Here is a 24,073-nt window from a genome sequence, read left to right as displayed (position 1 = left end):
TAGGTATTATTAATGCTTCTTATCTCACAGGTTAAGAAAATATTCTCACATAGGAAAAATGACTTAAAGCTGGAATGCAAGCAGCTAAGTTAGAATTTTAGCACAAAATTTCCAACTCAATTTTATATAAATGCTTGATTGCAAGTATATGAAAATTTGAAATTTACTAGAATGGGACTACTCTGTTTAAGCCCTTGAACTGCTCAGGATCATCATAGTTTGGGTCATGATAAAATAATATCTGAACATTTTATTAATAGACAATCATACATAACATTGTCTCTAAATTGACTAACCTGGAGCTTCAAAAATTCCCCAAAATAGATATGAGCTCTGTGATTGCTGATAAGAAATCACATCTGTATCCATGCATTGTTCCCTTGAAAGGAAATGCTTTCCTTGTATAAAGATGAAGTTCCCCTCATCAAAGGAGAAATGAAAATAAAAATGGGTAGATAGGAGATATTCATTGAGATCTTTTATACCAAATACTGACTCCCAGTTATCGGATCTGTTGAAATACGATGTTTCAAGACCAGATCACTACATTCTACTTGGGAAGACAAATACTACCTGGGCTTCAGTACTAGTATTGATTACCAAAAAAAAAAAAAAAAAGAAATCTAAATTCTTGCAAACAACAGTCCCACTAGAATTGTAAGAATCTGTAGCAGAGCTGAATGGCTGGACAATAGTGAATTCTAAATAATGCCTTTCAGCCTGTGTTATTCAAAAATGCAGTGTGTATCAGTCACACAAAACCCAGTTTTCATACAAGGATTCCTTTGCCTTCTCCATTGTGACTTACAACAGAGATATTAAAAAAATAAAGCTTAAATCCATAATTTGTTTGAAAAGGTTTAAATTAGACATTTATTTTCCTGGTTTTAAGGAGAGCAAAAATATTGTCGGTCCATGTGTTAAAATGTGTGTATGTTTATGTGTGCTTAAGTACAGGCTAATGCCAGTAGGAGCACACACAAGAAGGGAAACAATTACATATGTCAACAGTTTTCCCTTCATGCTTTACTCAGCTTTGCCAATATAGATTAGAAACGGAGGCAAATATGTCTTTAGCAGATTAGCATTCAGAAATAGGAGTAAATGTAAATGAATGGCAGGAAAGAGGAGTAAAGTGAGCGGTGGAAATTCTAACTTAATACCATTTCTATCTTTTCTCATGAAGAGGTAGGGGGAAGAATCAAAACTGAATTGTGGAAACCAATAGAAAGTGAGGCATAGATATTTTGAATTTTTTTGTAGGCATGTTAATTTCACTAAGGACTAATTTTATGGTTTGATGTCTTCTTCCACTTAGCTGAATCCATAAATTCTCCCTTGATTCATCATATCCCATCACGGCCTCTGGACCATACGTGCCAGAATCCCTGTTCAGCAACTTCTTGGCCTACTGCAGACTGGGGTAGACTTTCTTGCTCAGCTGTAAGTGACTCTCCCTCTTCTCCTTACTTCGTTCACTTTGTCTTTTTTAGTAATTGACTGTGATTCCTCCAGCCCACCTCTCATTTTTGTGTTGGCAATAGCAAAATAAGGGTAATATAAAAACGATTTTCTGGAATAGAAACCATTAGTCTAGTGGGCATATGCAGTGAAAACACTAATGTAACTCACACCTGCCTTGCAGAAGCTGAGAAGCTGATTTTGACAGAGCTCGAGATCTGAATTTGATTTTTGTTTGTTACCAAACTCCCTTCCTAAGAACAGGTCGTCCCTTGTACCTGTGTGAAATCATTGTGCTATGTAAGCCCGACTTAAGAAATGTTTCACCTCATCACCTTCCACCAAGTCCTTCTGAAGAACATCTATTTATTTAGGAGCTCAACTGAAGCATCATGCACTTTATGAAATATCTCAGAATCTTAGGCAGAATCCTTCCTCATCCTTCTTCATCTCCTACTGTTCCTCATTCATTAGCTTATCATAACATTTACAATATTTTTCTTTATTGTATGGGTGCTGGCCCCACACTAAGTTTTAAGCTTCTTAAAGACAGAAACAATATTTGATTACTTATGTATCACAAGCATCAAGCTGCCTAATGTTTGTTGATTAAAATACGATGGCAAAAGAGGATATTTGAAGAAAACAAAAAAATGAACAAAGATCCAGGGACCTTATTGGAAAAGAGCCAGGAGACAGGGGGAAAAATTATTGGTTCTGGAAAATTAAAGCAGGAGAGTTTTAAAATAAAATGCAACTTAATATTTGTATTTTTCATCTTTTGTCAAAGGTTAAAAAAGTATATTCTAGATAGAAATATGGATTATGATAGCATTCTTCTTTGTATTAAATATAGAGTGATAATCAATTTTATTGTTTCTCTAAAAGTTATCATACAGAACCATACTCCTTTATCAGAAGAGCAGTGCACAAAAATATTAAATAATTTGTTCAGCCTCACACATCTCCTGAGTGGCGAGAGCAGAAAATGAAACTAGACATTCCTGATTCAGAGTTTGTATTCTTGATTCTCAAATTAGGACAGCCTATGTACCATGTTCACCTGCTGCAATGTGATTCATCATGAACTTAAAGTAGTATAGGTTTTCTGGATTTTCTTTCCAACACTAGATTTCTACACAGTTGTGCCTTTTATTTTATAATTTCTATATTTAACTAAATAATTGTGTGATTTATATATCAATGATAGGAATCATTATAATGAGGTGTTCAATCTCACACTGAAGTACCTAGTAATTGGAAAATGAGCCTTGTGCAGTGTGTGTGTGTGTGTGTGTGTGTGTGTGTGTGTGTGTATAAATAAGACTCCAGGATTTGGAAGGATGTAAATGTAAGTGCATCAACAAAATGATGCAGTGCTGGAAGCAAAGGGTTTATGAAGAAATTTAGAAACCATTCTCCAGGCCAACACACTCGCAGAGGTTCGTTATGTGCCCTTTCTGAGAAAAGGCAATCAAACAGAATGTGCAATCTATCTAACAATATTATTAATATCAGAAGCAAGTAACACTTTGCTGAAGATAATTTTTAAGTAGTGGCAGCAATACATTAATAGAGAGTTGCTACAAATTTAAGAAAGTTTTCAACAAGATGGATTGACACAATGACCACAGTTAACAGTACTTAGCAGGAGTTGTGAGGATGGTGCGGAAACAGGCAGTGTTTCCTTCTGGTGTATATTAGGTCCCGATGAGTCATATCTTTTCAGATGGCATGTTGGTGTAAGAGACAGTGTAAGCTGTCAAATCTAGTTGGGCACACTGGGTTTCTGTTATGTGGAGAATGTATGAGTTGTTGAGATCATCAACGGTGAGTTTCAATAAGCATCTTTAAGCTATTAAGTTATAAGAATGAGATTGAGTGAAAAAATACTCAATATAATTTTGCCTATTCTTAGAAAGAGCTAACTGTGATGAAAAACCAAAGATAGAAGAAGGGAAATTCTTAATTGTTTGATTTTATTTAGAATAACTTATTTTTTCACGTGCAGTAACTGATTTTAAATATTGTCTTCCTAATTGTTGAACATCAATGATGATTTCATGAGCAAGTTGAGTTCAAGTACATAAAATAGATTCACATATTTTATCATATGTAGGTGTTGCAAATCTGTAACTACTCTTCTCATACATGAGGAATATTATCTGTATTTTTGCACCCCAAATTAAAGCAATATAGATCCAATTTTTAGGAAAATATTGATACCTGAAGTAAAGAAAACAGACTTTTCTATTATAAAATTGGCAAAAGACTTGAATTAACATTTTTCAAAGCCCAAGGAAAGATTATCCCTGTTAGTGATTGCCAGAGAGATGCGAATGACAATCACAATGAGACACTATTTTACTCCCACTAAGAAAGACAATAATTAAATAAAATTATTAAATTGGTATTTTCTTGTTTATAATTTCAAAAATGGCAATAAAATTTTAAACATATTTTAAAATAATGAGGAAAAATCTATTAAAATTTGTAAGCAATTGTGCAACATGTAACTTTAATTTTCTTTTGTGGATTTGACTCAAGTAAACTTTCTTCACAGTGTTCATATCAAAAAGTGTCAACAGATTTTTTTAAACAATAATGTTCTGAACAAATACAAAAATGATTAAGAGACACTGAACTATGATGCATGTCATTTCCCCCACATTGACTAGCACTGAAGACCTCAGCATGGTCTTTTACTATTAGCTGAATGCCACGTGCACTTCAGTCTGACCTGAACAAGAGACATGTAATCCATGCAAGAAATTCTTATTCAGAAGGGCATGGCAGAACATGTAGAATAAGATATTTTTGCTATTGTATATTGGCTTTTGTGAGCCATATAACATATACATGTGTTTGCATTAAACAGAAAAATTCTTCAACATTTTATCTTGTCATCATTAACACTCAGTCCTCTTACCCATGATCAGTGTGGTTTGTCAGAATTCTTTACTGAATGAGGTACAACCTAGGAGCCCTGATGGTGTAGTGGTTAAGTGTTGGCCTGATAACTGCAAGGTCAGTGAAGTAGCCAGTTTATTGTGCCAGCCTGGCAGATAAACACATGTGGGATTAATTGAAGGGCAGAGAGATAAATGACTAGGTGAGCCTTGCCTTTTTTGTCTCTCGCTCTTTGACCAGTGTGCGGCTGACTTGCTTGTTCTGTGCCTCAATTTGCTATACTACCTGTGAACTGTGTCACTGTAATTTGAGGTCCCTTTAAGACCTCCTTTGCCATACAATTGGAATTTACATCTCTTGAGCTGGGGACTGACAGTTGGTAACCTGGCTGACAGTTGGTGACCTGCCTTGCTATTTGCTGCCTGTGTGGGGATAGCCTGGATCTCTCTACAGAGGACTACTTGGCAGCTCTCAAGACTTGAAGGACTGTCAGTGTCTCAAAACTCTCTCATGGGAGTGAGTTACACTGAGACATTTGTACTGCTTTATAATTTAACTGCTCATTTCTTGTATTATCTATCTGTATATAACTTAACAGTTCATTTCTCGTGTTATCTATCTCTATAAATATAAATATATGTGTAATTATTAGCAATCTAGTTTTGTCTCTCTAGAGAGCCCTGTCTAACACAGTCAGTAAGCGGATAACACCAGCCAATCTGAGGAAAAAGAGATGGGGTTTTTACTCCTGGGGTTACAGTCCTGGAAACTCACAGAGGCAGTTCCACCCTCTCCTATAGGTTCACTATGCATTGGCATCGACTCACTGGCAGTGAGTTTGGTTGTTTTATATGAGGCATAGGCTGTGATTTATTATTTTAAAATATATAACATTAGTAGAATATTCAATTAAATGACATACTTTGGAAGAGGAGGTGTGACTGTTTGCTCTAACTCTGCCTTTACTGTGTAATCATAAAGAAAGTATATCAACAAGCTCTATCTCCTGTTGTTGTTATTATGGCATTGAGCATGTTCCAACCCTGAGCAACCCTGTACTCAACAGAAGTAAATACTGCCCGGCCCTCCACCACTTCACAATCGTCCTTAAGTGTGAGTTCATTGTTGCAGCCACCATCAGTCCATCCTGAAAAAGGGCCTTCCTCTTTTTTGCTTCGTCTCTGCTTTACCAAGCATGATGTCCTTCTCTGTGGATTGGTCTCTCCATCCTTGCTTCTACAGAGCATTCTGGCTGAACTTCTTCCAAGATAAATTTAATTGTTCTTCTGACTGTCCATAGTACCATCAATCTTCTTTATCAGAACCATAATTCATATGCGTTGATTTCTTCTTCCATATTATGTAAGAGCCTTCATATTATGTAAGAGTTAACTAGGAAAATAAATTCATAGACACTCATGTGTATAAGAAAGGGCTTTATATAAAAGAGCAATTGTATATTGACAAAGCATGCCAGCCCAGTTCAGATCGAGTCCATAAATCTGATATTAGCCCATATGTCCAATACTAGTCTGTAAATTCTTCTTTAGACTCATGCAGTGCATGCAATGATGCTGAATGCAGGAAGATCACAGGTCTGTGGGTAGAAGGTCTTGTGGACCTAGTGGCAGTGGAAGCATCTCAATGCTGGCATGGCTCTCCACGTGTCTCCTCCACCTCTGAGTGTCTTAACATCAGGAAAGGAAAGGCAGAGAAACAGAGTGTCCCATCTCAAGGGAGGAAGAAGAAGTTCCCAAGAATCCTCAGGAGGAGGTCATGCCCACACACAGACATGATTGGCTATGAACTGATTGGCTATTACCTGATTGGTAGGTTATGCTTTACCCCTTCAAGCAAGTTGAAAGGAGATTATGTAACTGCCACTGACCACCCCATGTCAACCTGACACTTTTACACAACTTTATAGCCATACGAAATTTTTAAACAAAACAATAATAAAAGCATCTGTACCTAACAAGATAAAACTAAAATTTTTATAATTCAATATGTGACAGGCACATTTAAATATAATATTCTATAAGTGAATAAAACAATTTTTCTATGCCTAAAAATTTCAGTTAAGTGAATACCTACACCTTAATCCTATGAAAATATTCCTCCACCTATGAACCTTTTTAAGCCAGCCACTTCATGCCTTTATCCTCCCAACTTTGGGTAACCAATTTCTATACTGCCCACATACACCAACCCATGCTTTGATACAAACATGTTCTTTGATGTGAAGGACCTTCATTCCAGTTGGAACCTTCTGAGTCTGCATTCACAAACAAAGTCAAATCAGAACAGGCTGTCCATAAAGTCAGCAGCAATATGCACCATTACACAGGCTCAAAATTCTTCTCTTCATCTGGTCTCTTAACCTCACAAGGGTGCCCATTGACTGCCTTTTCTTTAGCCCATGGGTCCCGTTCTCAACAACCCTAGCCCTCTTATGCTAGGTAATGGACTTCAGACCAGTCAATCAGCCTCTCATTTACTTCTAATTCCTGTGAACCAGGTGTCAGTGGCCAGTGGAAACAATTAGTGCTAAGTACTAATGGGTCATGTAAACCGCACCTTCCACAACTGGGAGACCAAAGAACTAGATAATACCAAGATACCACCACCAAACACTAAAGGGAATCACTTTAGAAAGTCCCGGGTAGAATAGGAGAGAAATATGGAACAAAACACAATAGCATAAAAAAAGAGTTAGCAATCACATAGAAATTTATTGAACTAATGAGACTATGGCCCTTACTGTTTTTGCCTGGAACAGAGCTCACACTGCTGGGTCCGCTTTTCATCAATCAATAGACAGGTCTGTAAGGTGAACAATAACAGTAGTAAGGTATTCATGTCTTAGGGCAATCAGGGAATCCAGATTAAAAGTACCATATATCCTTGTGTATAAGCCGAGTTTTTCAGCAAATTTTAATGCCCTTTTTGTGGTAAAATTAGGTGACTCGGCTGATGTTCGTGTTGACTTATACTCGAGTATACATGGTACTTATCTATGGGTCAATGTCAGAGGACAGGAAGTGTCAGGAAAGGAGGAGTGGAAGTGGGAAACAAGTACAGTGAGATGAGTAGTATTACCTTGTGGAGATTTCAATCGATGACAGTAAAAGCTGTGTGACTTGTTTAATCAAAAACTGACTTTGCAATCAATCACCCAATTCACAAAAAAAGTTTAAAATAAAATGACTTATGAAAAGCTGCCCCTTCAAAGTAAAATGACTTTAGTACAAGGATGAAGTAGAGTGTTAGGGACTTTGAATTGCTGATGTAGCACAACTCAAAATAAGGGAGGAAAACATCTTCGAATGGCCTTTAAAAATAATCTTACCATGAAATATCCATAAAAGAGGGAACAGATTACAAGGATGGACAACAGAAAAGGGGCTGAAGGGAGACATTGGGCAGGGAAAGATATGACAAAATAATAATTTATAAATTATCAAGGGCTTATGAGGGAGTGGGGAGCGGGGAGGGAAGGGAAAAATAAAGAGGACCTGATGCAAAGGGCTTAAGTGGAGAGCAAATGCTTTGAAAATGATGAGGGCAATGTATGTACAGATGTGCTTTACATAATTGATGTATGGATGGATTGTGGTAGAGTTGTATGAGCCCCTAATAAATGTTTTTTTTAAGAAAAAAGAAACAGGAAAATAAAAAAATTATGAATCTAGGAAAACTGGAAGTTATAAAAATGAAATGAAATACACAAAGAGCAATTAATCCAAGAAGCTGGGCTACAAGAAGAACGCACACCAGAGTTAAAGAACACCTCATTACGTTCCTGCAATATACAGATGAAACAACCTCACTGGCTGGAAAAGAAAAGGGTAGGAAGCACTTATTGATAATAATCAAATATTACAGCCTCCAGTATTGATGACAGTTTATTGCAAAAATAAATGCTCACGATTTAACAACTACAGACGTTGTTAAGGGTTTTGTTTAACTTGAGCCCACAATCAAGTCTCCCGAGGCAGCTGTCAAAAAGCATATTATACCAGGGAAACCTGCTGCCCAAGATCTTGTGAATGTGTTAGAGAGCAATGATGTCATTTGGAGGACCAAAATGTGGCTAAACAAAGCATGATATTTTCAATTGCCTCATATGCCTGTGAAAGAAAGAATAAAGAAAGATTGGAAAGTAATAGATGCATGCAAATTGTGGTATTGTTGAATAATATTGAATGTGGATTGCCAGGAGTAAAAAATCTGTCTTCAGGGAACCATCGCCAGAACGCTCCTTAGAAGTGGAACTTTATCTCCTGTACTTTGGACACGATTGTAGGAGAAATCAGGCTTTGGAGGACTTCATTCTAGTAAATTACACAAAGCAAACAAACACACTCACTGCCATGGAGTTGATTCCTAATCTAAGCTTCTCTACAGGACAGGGTAGAACTGGCCCTAGAATAAAGGGGAACAGTGGTGAAAACAAAAATGATCACGAGGTGTGTAGATGACCAAGCAATGTTTTGTTCTGTTGTGCTGGGGTCTCTATAAGTTTGGACGAGCTTGACTGCACCTAACAATATTTGTAACCTCATATTTTCTGTATGCCATGTATTGTTTGTTTACAGCTTCTCTGGTATCTTCAATTTAAAGTCACTCACAAGGCTATAATCAAAGTGATGGCTAGATTTGTAGTAACAATTCATCCCCAAGCTTACGCATCTAAATGTCAGCATCGAGCAGTAAACTGTCCTTGGCTGCTGGCTGAAAAGATTGTTTGTGCCATGTGGGTCTATCTCGCTCCTCGCAGAATCTCGATTCTGTCTAAGTAAGATCTCTGCAGACAAAGAAACAGAAAGAAAGAGGCTGAGAAAACATCAAATGTAACTATTGTGTTAGGCGGAGTAGACTAGAGAAATTCAGTGACACATATGTGTAAGAGAGAGCTTTATATAAAGAGGTAATTTTATATCAGATCAAGTCTATAAGCCTGATACTACTCCACAATACTAGTCCATAGATCCCTCTTTAGACTCCCACAGCCTCATGCAGGAAGCTCACACACTGGCAAGTGCAACGTTCTGTGGATCCAATAGTGGTAAGCTGCATAACAGGGCTAGCAGGTGTCAGCATAGGCTCCAGCCGCACTGTGGGTGACTCAAAGCAGGAAGGTGAAGGAGAGAGAGAGAGAGAGAGAGAGAGAGAGAGAGAGAGAGAGAGAGAGAGAGAGAGAGAGAGAGAGAGAGAGAGAGATGGCCCTCCAGTGAACCATTTATCTAGGTCGCCTTCCAATCAAGCTGCAACCTGATTGACAGGCTAAACTCTGCCCACATGTTCCCATGGGAGCCATGCTGCCATGAAAATCTAACTATCACATTCATGAAAGATGGAAGTCTTAGTCTTTTTTGCAACTTAATCTTGTCAATCCCACTCTATCATTTTTGCCAGCCTCTTTTCAGTGAAAATTAATCAAGGAGCCCTGGTTGCCTGCTGGTTAAGCCCTTGTCTGCTAAGGGAAAGGTCAGAGATTAGAATGCACCTGTGGCTTAGGGGAGAAAGATCCAACCCTTAGAAATCCAATGGCGCAATTACGCTCTGTTAACTCAGCAGCAATTGAATGGGAGAAAAGAATTACTAGATCCAATGCACTCTCAAGGTGAGAATAGTTTGTAAAGACTTCACTACCTCAAAATGCCAATCATTAATTCCAATCACAGAGAATGCTTATATCATAATTTATCATTAAAATTAATTTTATTATTTTAATTATAAACTTAAAAAAAAAGCTCACTGCTATCAAGTCAATGCCAACTCATAGTCACCACATAGGATGGAGTAGAAGTGTCCGTGTGGGTTCCGAGACTGTAACTATGGGAGTAGAAAGCTCTGGCTTTCTTTTCCTTCTTTTTTTCCCCTAAAAATTAGTTTCATGTTTTCACGTATAAGTGCGGATTAGATGAGATATATGATATATGATATTTTCTCCTATTCTGTAGTTTGTGTTTTCTTTTTCTTACTGGCGCCTGAAGAGGAGAAAATTTTAATTTATATAATTAAAATTTCTTTTTAGATGATTTTGTTTCATGTCATAACTAAAAACATTAGCTTAATTCAAGGTATCAGAAATTTTCTTCTAGATGTAGTATATTTAAATCTATGATCCACCTGAGTTAATTAATATTCAATTCTTCCAGCAACATTTTTTGAGGTCTATTATTTTTCTATTTAAATAGTCTATATTTTGGTTGGCAATCACTGTTTCATATGTGTGAGGTTGTTTGCAGAATTCATTTTATCTTTCTCCTTCTTTACCTTTATGTAGTTTTGACTACCATCACTACATAATAACCCTTGAAGTCAGGCAATGTCAAGAGTCTGGCATTTTTTATGTTGGTTCTTTGTTTTCATTTATCCTGTCTATTCTAGGTCCTGGCATTTTGGGGGAATTGTTTTGAATCTATGAATCAATTTAAGATTAATTTATATTTTAAAATATGATAGAGCTTTTATACTGTGTATATAAGCAATTCTCAGAATTCAATAATAAGGAGCTACTAATTTGGTTTTAAAATGAGCAAGATATTTCAACAGTCAAAAAGATATACATGTGAGAATAAGACTAATAGACAGATGTTCAGCACTGGTCACTAGAGAAATGCAAATTAAAACTGCAATGAGGTGCCACTGTTCGCCTACTAGAGTGAGGCAAATGAAAAGACCTCCCATCCCAAGGATTGACGAGGATGAGAGGTGCATGAGATGTCCATACACTGCAAATAGAGGTCGAAAATGATTCAGTTACTTGTAAAAAGAAATGGCCAGTTTCTTTGAAAGTTGCATGGTCACTGTTCACATGATCCAGCTATCCTAATAGATATTTACTGAAAACACATATGAATAAAACATGCTATGCACGAGTATTTGAAGCAATCCTGTTTTTAATATCGCAAAGCTACATGTGACACAAATATCTCTTAGCTGGTGAATGGGCAAACACAGATGATACATATATCCACATATAGATATATTTATATGTAGATCAAATCAATATATAAATACATACAGAGAGATATTTATATTAACAAATCTAGAGAGAGACAACATAGCAATTCTCATCAAGAAGGACTCATTTGCGTCCTGGTGTCATAGTGGTTGTGAATTTTGTTGCTAACCACAAGATCTGCATTTCACAACCACCAAGCTGCTCCTCTGGAGAAAGATGACGCTTTCTGCTCTGGTAAAGGTTATGGCCTTGGAAACCTAGAGGCAGTTACCCTGTTCTACAAGGCTGGTATGTATCAGGATCAACTCAATGTCATTGACTTAGTTTGGGATAAAACCCCAAAACTAAACTCACTACCATCAAGTCATTTCTTACTCATAGTGACCCTTTAGAACAGGGTAGAACTTCCCTTGTGGGTTTCCAAGACTAAGTCTTCCATGGAGCAGAAGCCTAGTCAAACATTACCACTACGACACACCAATGCTATTATTTTGGGATACATTACAGAATTTTTCTAACAATAATAATGGTCAATAATTCAAATTTTGAAAAAACTGATAGTACAATTCTTTGAGTCATCTAATTCAGTAGCAATGGACAATTTATGCTTTATATACAATCAAGCTTATAAATAACTTATCAAATCATGACTGAAAATGAAAGAAAATATACTTTTTAGTAGTTGTATTGGGGAAAAACTTGGGAAATAGTACTTCCTTTTTCAAGTATAAACTTCATGAAATCTAAATACTGATCAAGTTTTTTCTGATCAAAATTACCACTTAGACTGGGATACAGTGTATGTGTTTGATACACTGGATTTTGAAGTCAATCTATAATGAATCCATTGGGTCCAGGAATTGACAGGGACTAATTGAGGTATTTTAACAAATGGAATGCTTGATGGAAGATCTTACTTATCTATAGTCAAGATTTGAAAGGCAGATAGCTACTTATTTATGTATTATCCAAAGAAAAGTTTTCAAATGAAATGTAAAAATTATCAAAGTTATCATTAATGATAAACCATACAAATATTATGCTGAAAATAATTTTTAAAAAAGCTCAATCTGTATTGACAAGGAACTGCTAGATATTCAAACTGGATTCAAAATGAGGGATATAATCGCTCAAGTCAGATGGAACTTTGCTAAAAGCAGAGATTACCAGAGAGTTGTTTATCTGTGTTTTTTGAATATGCAATGACATTTGACTGTGAGGATCATAGTAAATTATGTATAACACCGTGAAGATCAGGAATTCAAGAAACCTTCATTGTAGTCATGCAGTGTTTGATCATTGGCATGTTCTGTACAAACAGAAAATCCTAACAGAACAATGGTGGTGTTTAAAATTAGTAAAGGTGTGCCTCCTTTCACCATGCTTTGTCAATATTTATGATAAGGAAATGATGCAGGAGGTTGAAAACTATGAAGTTGAACCTGGAATCAAAATTAGTGGCAGACTCATTAACATCCTGAGGTATGCAAATGACACAACCTTGTTTGTTGAGAGTGAAGATGACTTGAAGCACTTGCTCCTGAGGGCTGAAGACTGCAACCTTCAGTACTCCAAATATACCTGCTCATGAAGAAAATTAATTTCCTTACTAATAGGCCCATAACATGATAAAGTGAAGAATTTGAAATTGTTGAGGGTGTCATTATTATTGAATCAAAAATCAAAGCCAATGGATGCATGTCAAGAAATTAAAGGCTATATTGGAGAAATCTGAGGTAAAAAGATCTCTGTGATCACTAAACTGCTTCTGCCCCCAGTATTCTTAAGTCCAATGGTGGTATGAGTATGTCACCATGGTCATCATAAAAGGAAGAAAAAAGAATGGATCCATTGCAATTGTGATGTGGATGAAGAATATTGAATATACCATGGGGTGTCAGAAGGGCAAATCAATCAATCTTGAAGAAATTACAACCAGAATGCCATTAGAAGCAAAGATGGCAAGGGACCAATCACTGGAGAAACATTTTTTAATTCAGATTTTCTGTTTTCTTTCTTTCTTTAAATCATTTTATTAGGGACTCATACAACTCATCACAATCCATAAGTACATCAATTGTGTAAAGCACATGTGTACATTCGTTATCCTCATCATTCTCAAAGGATTTGCTCTGCATGTAAGCCCCTGGCATCAGCTCCTCATTTTCCCCTCCCTCCCTGCTCCTTCCTCCCTCATGAACCTCTGATAATTTATAAATTATTTGGTCATATCTTTCCCTGTCCAACGTCTCCCTTCACCCACTTTTCTGTTGTCCATTCCCCAGGGAGAAGGTCACAGGTAGATCCTTGTAATCGGATCCACTTTTCCAACCCACCCGCCCTCCACCCTTCCAGTATCACCACTCACACCACTGGTCCTGAAGGGATCATCTGCCATGGATTCCCTGTGTTTCTAGTACTAGGGAAACATATTGTGTAAATTACATTGTCAGTGCAAAAGAGGTTGTCCTTCAGTTAGACGGACGACAGAGTGTTTGGCACAACAGACTCAGATATAGTGATTATTGTGAAGATGGCACAGGACCAGGACATTTTTGGTCTAATATATATAATCTTATTGTGAGTAAAGTAGTGTAAAATATAATAAAATGCAAACTGTATCATCAGTGCGTTTTAATGTTGATTACATGTTGGAATTGCAATAACCTGGTTTAGTACTCCAAATAAAATATGTGAATAGGTTTACTTTACTGTTTCCTCTTACTTTTGTTTAAAGAGATTACTACATTTTTTTAATTTTTTTTATTTTAACAATTTATTGGGGCTGATACAATTCTATTCACAGTTCATACATATACATACATCAATTGTATAAAGCACATCTGTACAGTCTTTGCCCTAATCATTTTTTTCTCTTTTCTTCTTTTACATTTTATTAGGGACTCAAACAACTTTTACCACAATCCATACATATACATACATCAATTGTATAAAGCACATCCATACATTCCCTGCCCCAATCATTCTCAAGGGATTTGCTCTCCACTTAAGCCCCTTGCATCAGGTCCTCTTTTTTTTTTTCCCCTCCCTCCCCTTTCCCCCCTCCCTCATATGCCCTTGGTAATTTATACCTCGTTATTTTGTCATATCTTGCCCTACCCGGGGTCTCCCTTCCCCCCTTCTCTGCTGTCCCTCTCCCAGGGAAGAGGTCACATGTGGATCCTTGTAATCAGTTCCCCCTTTCCAACCCACTCACCCTCCACTCTCCCAGCATCGTCCCTCACACCCTTGGTCCTGAAGGTATCATCCACCCTGGATTCCCTGTACCTCCAACCCTCCTATGTACCAGTGTACAGCCTCTGTCCTATCCAGGCCTGCAAGGTAGAATTCGGATCATGGTAGTTGGGGGGAGGAAGCATCCAGGATCTGGGGGAAAGCTGTGTTCTTCATCGATACTACCTCACACCCTAATTAACCCATCTCCTCTCCTAAGCCCCTCTATGAGGGGATCTCCATTGGCCGACACTTGGGCCTTGGGTCTCCACTCTGCACTTCCCCCTTCATTTAATATAGTATATATATACACATACATATATACATATACACATATATACACATACATACACACACTTATATCTTTTTTTTTTGCATGATGCCTTATATCTGGTCCCTTGGGCACCTCGTGATTGCACTGGCCGGTGTGCTTCTTCCATGTGGGCTTATTTGCTTCTGAGCTAGATGGCCGCTTGTTCACCTTCAAGCCTTTAAGACCCCAGACACTATCTCTTTTGATAGCCGGGCACCATCAGCTTTCTTCACCACATTTGCTTGTGCACCCATTTGTCTTCAGCGATCCTATCATGGAGGTGTGCAGTCAATGATATGATTTTTTGTTCTTTGATGCCTGGTAACTGATCCCTTTGGGACCACTCAATCACACAGGCTGGTGTGTTCTTCCATGTGGACTTTGTTGCTTCTGAGCTGGATGGCCGCTTGTTTATCTTCAAGCCTTTAAGACCCCAGTCACTATCTCTTTTGATAGCCGGGCACCATCAGCTTTCTTCACCACATTTACTAGTTCACCCATTTTGGCTCCAGCTGTTGTGTCGGGAGAGTGAGCATCATAGAGTTCCAATTTAATAAAAGAAGGTATTCATGCACAGAGGGAGTGTTTGAGTAGAGGCCCAAGGTCCCTCCGCCACCCCAATACCCGACCTATAAATATAGACACAAAGATCTATTTCCCCAACCTCCCACATACATTTGCATGTACATGTCTTTGTCTAGACCTCCATGAATGCCCCCCGACTCCCAGCTCTTTCCTCCATCTCCCCTGACCCTCCTCCTGCCCTACTACCATGCTTCATCGCCACCTGGGCTAGAGTACACCTCCTCTCCAAGCAACCCCACCCTTGATCATTTCCCACCAGGCCTGCCACCCCCCCTTCTCCACCATTTGGGGTCCCATGCCCTTTCCTTGTCCCTGGGTTTGCCAGCACCACTTCCTTACCCCCCCTACCCCCCACCCCAAGTCCCCCCGGAACTGTCAGTCCCGTTGTTTTTCATCCAGATAGTTCATCCAGCCTGTCCTATTCAGACAGACCTGTGGAGTCACTAACATGCACGAAAACTAGACAGAGGAACACAAAGCAACAGTATACAACCAGACAACAAAACAACCAAAACAAACCACTGAAAAAGAACAGAACAAAACAGTTCACAAGAGAAAAGCCTGTAGTCAGTTCAGGGATCCTTGCTGGCCCTTAGGAGCGTTTTCCAGTCCAGTCTGTTGGGGCACCACGCCCTGGCCCCAAAGTCCACTTTCAGCATTCCCTGGGGACCTCGCCACTCCACTCCCCCGCTGTTCCGCTGCACTCCCCCAGTGATTTGCCTCGGTGTGGTGGGATCAGGTCAGGTGCAATTCCCACACTGTTTCTCAGGTGCTGTCCCCTGTATCGCCCTTAGTCACTGAGGGGCATCATGTCTCATAGTAGGGCCAGCCATGTTGCTCTCTCTGTGGACTGGCTGCTCTACTCAGGAACATCATCATCACGGCCTGGTGGGCCAGGCTGTGCTCCACTCTCTCCTCCTGCCCCTTCATCTGCTCCCGTGTGCTCTGATCAAATATGTCCATCTCCCATAGCTGCAGAGTCAATGTCGTCCTTTGGAACAAATTCTTTTCGGGGGAGGGGCAGGAATCCACTTGATTTATGGTGCTGGGGCCAGCCTCCCAGACCTCTCCACCGGTTCCCTCCTCCAAGCCGGGATATTGCATTCACACCTTGCGACACTGGGTTGAAGTCTGGTCCCACTTTCCCTGTGGAGATATAAACCATACCCTCCCCTTGGGTGGATTAATGCCCCATTTCTGTCATGCTGATTGTACTTACCTCAGGGGACTCATGTTGTACCTGTCCCTTTGGGTCTGGCTTACCTCGCTTAACATAATTCCTTCCAGCTCTTCCCATGAAATAACGTGTTTCATGTGCTCATCGGTGCTTTTTAGTGCTGCATAATACTCCATTGTGTGTATGTGCCAAAGTTTGCTAATCCACTCGTCTATCGATGGAAACTTAGGCTGTTTCCAAGTCTTTGCTATTGTGAATTGTGCCGCAATAAACATTGGAGCGCATATGACTGGTCGTGTTTTATTTGCTGCTTCAACCGGGTATATGCCCAGTAGAGGGATGGCTGGGTCGTAAGGTAGATCAATTTCCATTTTCTTTAGGTATCGCCAGATTGCTTTCCACAGTGTCTGTACAAATCTGCACGACCACCAGCAGTGGAGGAGGGTTCCTACTTCACCACAGCCCCTCCAACACTTGTTGCTCTCTGATTTACTGATCTGGGCTAGCCTCAGGGGTGTTAGGTGGTATCTCATGGTTGTTTTGATTTGCATTTCTCTTATGGCAAGGGACTTCGAGCACTTTCTCATATATTTATTGGCCATATTGATCTCCTCGCTAGTGAAAGTTCTTCTCATTTCTTTTGCCCACTTCCTTAGGGGGTTAACTGTTTTCCTCTTTTTGCAGGTCATGATGGTGTTGTAGATTTTAGTAATGAGCCCTTTGTCTGACGTGTCATTACTAAAAATCTTCTCCCGGTCTGTGGGTTGCCTTGTCACCCTCTTGTCAAAGTCTTTCGAGGTGCACAGGTGTTTTATTCTTATTAGATCCCATTTGTCGATTTCCAGATCACCTGTGTGTGTCCCCTTCCCTGTTGCAGTGAGCCTATGTGCTCCCTGGGCCGGTGCTCTGAGATTAGTCCCGATTCCCTCCTTAATGGTCCTGATAGTTTGGGGTTTGACTTCTAGATCTGTGATCCACCTTGAGTGTATTCTTGTGCATGGGGTGAGGTAGACATCTTGTTTCAACTTTCTACATGTGGATATCCATTGTTTCCAGCACCACTTATTAAAGAGGGCATCTGCTTCCCACTTGACGTTTTTGGGACCCTTGTCGAAGATCAGTTGTCTATATGCTGATGATTTTACTCCTGGGCTTTCTATTCTTTTCCACTGGTCTGAGTGTCTATCATTGTGCCAGTACCATGCTGTTTTGACCACTGTAGCTGTGTAGTAGGCATTAAAATCAGGTAGGGCGAGTCCTCCAATTGTATCCTTCTTCTTGAGGAGTTCTCTGCTAATTCTGAGTTTCTTCCCTCTCCATATGAAGTTGGTGGTCAGTTTTTCCAATTCTTTGAAGAAGGTTGATGGTAATTGGATTGGTATAGCATTGAACTTGTAGAGTGCTTTAGGAAGAACTGTCATCTTTACTATGTTCAGCCTACCTAACCATGAGCAGGGGAGCTTCATCCATTTGTGAAGGTCACTTTTAGTTTCCTGTAATAGGGTTTTATAATTATGCTTATAAAGGTCTTTAGTATTTTTTGTTAAGTATATTCCTAGGTATTTCAGTTTGTTCTTGGCTACTGTGAAGGGTACTTCCCTCTTAATCGCCTCTTCCATGGCCCTGTCCGATGTGTATAGAAACCCTACCGACTTCTGTTTATTGATCTTGTATCCTGCTACTCTTCCGTATTCCTCTATTGCTGTAAGTATTCCAACTGTGGAGTTTTGGGGGTCTTCAATGTATAGGATCATGTCATCTGCAAATAACGATAGTTTCACCTCCTCCTCTCCCAACTGGATCCCTTTGATGTCCTTCCGCTGTCTTATGTTGTTAGCCAGAACCTCCAAAACGATATTGAATAGAAGAGGGGACAGGGGGCATCCTTGTCTTGTACCCTTTTTCAGTGGTATTATTCTTGTCTTTTCTCCATTGACTATGATGTTGGCTGTTGGTCTTTCATAGATAGCTTGTATGAGCTTGAGGAACTTACCTTCCAATCCTATCTTCATGAGTGTTTTGATTAGGAATGGATGCTGGATGTTGTCAAATGCTTTTTCTGCATCTATGGATATTATCATATGGTTTTTATCCTTTTTCTTCTCGATGTGGTGTATGATATTGATGGATTTTCGGATGTTAAACCATCCCTGCATCGCTGGGATGAATCCTACTTGGTCGTGGTGAATGATATGTTTGATGTTCCTTTGTATTCTATTGGCCAATATTTTGTTAAGGATTTTTGCATCTATGTTCATTAGAGATATTGGTCTATAATTCTCTACACCTGTGGGGTCTTTTCCCTGTTTGGGTATCAAAGTAATGCTGGCTTCGTAAAATGAGTTTGGGAGCTTGCCGTTCTTTTCTATGTTATGGAATACTTTGTGGAGGATCGGTGTCAGCTCTTCCCTGAATGTTTGGTAAAATTCTGCTGTGTAGCCATCTGGCCCTGGGGCCTTTTTCCTTGGTAGGTTTTTGATGACACTCTATTTCTTCCTTCGCTATGGGTTTGTTGAGGTTCTTGATCTCTGTCTCAGATAATCTAGGGATAGATTGTTTTTCTAAATATTTATCCATGTCTTCCAGGTTTCTGAATTCATTAGAATACAAACCTTCATAGTACTTTGTGATTATCCTTTTTATCTCATTGGGGTCTGTTGTTATTGCCCCCGATTCATCCCTCATCCTGGCTATTGATGATTGTTCCTTTCTATCTTTGGTAAGCTTTGCCAGGGGAGTGTCAATTTTATTAATTCGTTCATAAAACCAGCTTCTAGTTGCGTTAATCCTTTGCATTGTTCTTTTGTCTTCCCACTGGTTTAACTCCGCCCTGATTTTTATTATTTCTTTTCTCTTGCTATTGGAGGGGTAGTTCTGTTGACTCTGTTCTAGTTGTTGGAGGTTTTGTGTTAACATATCTGTCATACGCCTTTCTTCTTTTTTCATGTATGCATTCAGTGATATCAAGCTACCTCTGATAACTGCCTTTGCAGTGTCCCATAAGTTTTGATATGTTGTATGCTCGTTCTCATTAGTTTCTAGAAATTTCCTGATATCCTCTCTGATCTGGACCTTAACCCATTCATGTCGCAGGAGATCGTTGTTTATTCTCCAATTGGTGGCCCTTGCTTTTCTGGGTGCCCTCCTATTAATCTCCAGCTTTATGGCATGGTGGTCTGAGAAAGACGTCTGGATAATATCTATGTGTTTGAATTTACTCAGGCTGGCCTTGTGCCCCAGCATGTGATCTGTTCTTGAGAAAGATCCGTGTGGATTGGAGAAGAATGTGAAACCTTTTGCTTTTGGATGAAAGGCTCTATAGATGTCTATCAGGCCCTGTTGCCTAATTACATTGTTTAGCTCTCTGGCCTCTTTGCTGAGCTTCTTTTCCTGTGACCTGTCTTTCTCTGATAGTGGAGTGTTGAAGTCCCCCACTATTATTGTTGTTTCCGTGATTTCTTCTGTCATTTTTTTAATAGTTTGTTTGACGAAGTTTGCCGCACCATTATTAGGTGCGTAAATATTCAGTATGCTTATTGCTTCCTGGTTTACTGAGCCTTTGAGCATTATGTAATGTCCCTCTTTGTCTCTTTTTATGTTTTGGATCTTGAGATCCATTTTGTCGGAGATTAAGATAGCCACTCCTGCCTTCTTGGAGTTACCATTTGCTTGGTAAACTTTCTGCCAGCCCTTTATTCTCAGCATATGCTTGTCTGCTTGCTTAAGGTGTGTCTCTTTTTCAGGCAGCAGATTGATGGGTTATGTTTTCTAATCCAATCCTCCAGCCTCTTTCTTTTAACATATGAATTGAGCTCATTTGTATTCAAAGTGATTATTACAATCTCTGGCTTCATGGTTGCCATATTCTGTTTTGTGTTTTGGGTCTTTGCCTATCTTCCTTCATATCAGTGTACTGCGTTTGAGTGGAGGGTTTCTATCCTGTCCTCTTTTCCATCTGAGACCGTGTTGTCCTGGTACATGTTGCTGGCATGTTGGCTTCTAGATGGAGATGGGCTATATGGTGGTCTCCTGGTGGTTCTAGTTGGAGCTTGATCTTCTGGCCATAGTGAGTCAGCCAGTATGTTCTGCAGGGTCGGGTGACTTGCAGTATATTTTTTGAGTTCTTCCTTGTCCTGGAAGACCCTTATCTTACCCTCTATCTTAATGGATAACTTGGCAGGGTATAGGATTCTGGGGGAGGCATTTTTATCTTTCAGTTTTTGGAAGATGTTGCTCCATTCTCTCCTCCTCTTCATGGTTTCAGCTGATAAGTCTGAGCATACTCTTACCTGCGCTCCTTTGTATGTGACTGTCTTCCTTTCTCTTGATGCTCGTAGAATTTTCTCTTTTTCCTCTAAGTTGGATAATTTTACAATTATATGCCTTGGCGTGTTCTTCTTGGTGTTTAGCTTAGCCGGCGTCCTCTCTGCTTCCTGTATGAGAGTCGGATTCTCCTTTGTTAGGTTGGGGAAATTTTCTTCCAGGAATTCCTTTGCTATCTTGGCGGTCAATTTGTGTGTTATGTTGTGTTCCGGTAGACTGATTATTCGAATATTATTCCTCTTCATAGCATCTGTCATTGATCTCAGGCTGTCTTCTGTTTCTTTAATTTTCCTATCTGATTGTTTTTCTCGCTTGCTTCGTTTGGTTTGAGCGTCCTCGAGTTCACTGATACGGTTCTCAGCCTCCTCAAGCCTAGATATAGCTTCTGTGACCTTTTGTGTGGCCTCTGCTACCTCCTCTGTTAGTTTCTGCAGTTCCTTTTGGTGGATAGTATTCATCCCCTCTATTGTGGACTTCATCCCCTCTATTGTGCTTTTCATCCCTTCTATCGTTGCATCCTTATTTTGGTTTGCTTCTCTTAGCTCCTGTATTACTGCAAGCAGAGTTCTGAAGATTTCCTTTTGTGGCTGATCTATATCTGTTTCTTCTATGAGTGATGTTAGGTCTGTTAAAGTGCCTCGTTTCTCTGATTTTTTTGTTGGGAGTGATGTGGTCTGTTGATTTTTCCTTGATCCTTTAATAGGCCCCATGCTTCTGGGAGACAGGAGTAACCTTATTGTGTGGAGGCTCAGGCCACTGTGCCGTCTCCTGGGGTGGCTGGGGCGGGCTGCGGCAGGCTTAGGGCTGGCACTGGGGATCCAACAGGGCCCCAGGTGGTGAGAGCTGGCTGGAGCTCACTGACGGCTCCTCAGGGACTGCAAAGCCGAGACCCAGGCTCCACTGCAGGTGGAATGTTTGATCTGCCCGGGCTGTGAGCGGGCGCGGGGAGGCCCCTTGGATAGCTGCGCAGGCAGCTGCAGGACACTGCAGGGAACAATGGTGTTCGCTCTCCGCCCTTTTGGCGCGAAACCGCAGGGGGTAATGGCGCCGGCAACGGAGGCTTGGCGCGAAACCGCAGGGGGCAATGGCGCCCTTCCTCTGCTCAGGCTCAGAGTCGCGGCCGCCGGGGTCCCCGCAGCACCCTGGGGAGGGCACCTACTCTTGTGCCTTGCGCAGGGAGGGGCCCTTGGTGGGCAGACTCAGCAGCGCGGGGCGCGGCGCTCCGCGGAAGCTCAGGGTCCGGGACAGGCGCGGGTTGGGCTATGGCTCCTGTTGGCGGGAAGTGCTCAGCGCAGGGTCCCCGCCAGGAGTGGAGCTGGCGCTAGGCTGCCAGGGGCTGGCGGGGGCGGACGGGGGTGGGAGGCCGGCACACGGAGGGCAGGTGGAGAGGTCCGCGGCAGCGGTGCGGGTGGATGGTCCCCCGTGGGGGTCGCCAGACAACCCGCCGGTCCGCTCCCCTGAGCTTGGATGAATGGAGGGAGGGACGTGTGCCCGAGGGCAGATCGCTGCCCTGCGGGGAGAGGGGAACTGCGGGAGAGGAAAGCTTCTCTCCCAGTGGGGATCCGCGAGTGGGGAGTGTGCCTCTGGAGTAGAGGAGCGTGACCTGCTGCGCCTGTCTAGGCAGGGCAAGCAAGCGGCTCTGGGCTGGCGTCCGGTTTGGGGATGGAGCCTAGGCTGGTCGCCAGTGAGCTCACGGCAGCTTAGTGGCCAGAGATGTCCCACTAGTCCGGTCCTCTTTCACCTAGACCCCTGCTCAGGACAAATACGTGGGGTAGGACTGGGGTGCTGTCCCAGGGGGATATTTCACTCACCAGACTCTTACTATTCAGCTACCTGGTCGCCAATCCCGCTTTGTTTGGAGGAGCTCTCAGAGTATGCCGGTGTCCCTGTCGGCCATCTTCCCTGATTCCAAGTTTTACTTCTTGAGTGTGCTTCAGATTTGTGTGTGCGCGCGCGCGCGCGCGTCTGTTCTGGGTGTCTCTGTTTTGAATAATGGGATGCACTCTGATAGTTATTATGCCATGGACATTGCATATGAAGATCTACAGACCCCTCGCCTGCTCGAGATTACTACATTTTAAAAATTATTTGTCTTCCATTATGTTTCTATTGGGCAATATTGCATTAGATCATAGGACTGATATGATAACGTGCAGACTAATTTCTATAAGGTAGGCTTTTCAAGGAAAGTCTCACCTTAATTAACTAATTATATACAATGTGAAGGTAACATAACAGTGAAGCCTCATGGAATTTTAGAAAATGAGATGATAGAAAAGGCTTTGCATAGAGAAGAAATATAAATGGATATACCACGACCAATTAACCTTTATATCCAAACATTGACTATGCCGTCCAAAACTGTCTACTCACTAACATTTGTGTCTAACATACCCACACAGGACATTTTATGAACTCAAAATAAATGGCTGGAAATAAAGCGATCAGATTTGGAAAAAGAAGAGGATGATTGGAGTTAGGATTCAGGCCTCCTTTGATAGTCACGGCCTAGGAAGAGGCAAACATGGCACCAAAACACCCCCCAAAAGATGGCCGCAGAGGTGGAAAAAATTGTGAAATGAATCCTGTGATCTGCCTATCCAAGAGCTTGTTCATACCAGACGAAGTACCAAGAAACCTCTGAACGAGAGGAGGAAGCAGAACTTAAAATCGCTCTGCCTGAGGATAGATAAGAAAGCCTGTGTCCCTCCCCAGGAAGAACCCACTTTCTTCTGGGGCCTACGCATTGAGCTAACAGTGCAAAACCCCCCAAAAATCTCTCTGGAGTTCCTGGTATGCCAGGCTTGTAAACCTGGACTAGTTCACCTGTGATCTCTTGTTTGATACTGAAAGAGACAGTGCTACTTGCTGAGACTAAGGGCTACCAAGATATGTGAATGACTCTTTAAGAAATGCCTATCAAACTGCAGCCATCTAAGTGCAAGATAATAATCTGCAGTGAAATTGATCGTACTGGTATGACAGCATAGGTTGTCTGAATTCCCCGATGATGTCACACTTCAGGGATGTGTGAGCATAAAATATTCTGCTCCAGCTAAAAATAGAATCCTTCACTTATTTTGTCAGCATAGAGCTT

General features: G+C 40.8%; 1 pseudogene; it reads left to right on the top strand.

Annotated features, from left to right (window-relative positions):
* The first annotated feature begins 23,610 nt into the window (after positions 1-23,610).
* On the top strand, positions 23,611-23,735 carry LOC142444226 (small nucleolar RNA SNORA49; annotated as a pseudogene).
* Positions 23,736-24,073: the final 338 nt, after the last annotated feature.

Source organism: Tenrec ecaudatus, chromosome 3 (genome assembly GCF_050624435.1).
Source record: "Tenrec ecaudatus isolate mTenEca1 chromosome 3, mTenEca1.hap1, whole genome shotgun sequence".
NCBI lineage: Eukaryota > Metazoa > Chordata > Mammalia > Afrosoricida > Tenrecidae > Tenrec > Tenrec ecaudatus.
Note: the sequence above shows the minus strand (reverse complement) of the source record. Positions and strands in the feature narration are given on the sequence as shown.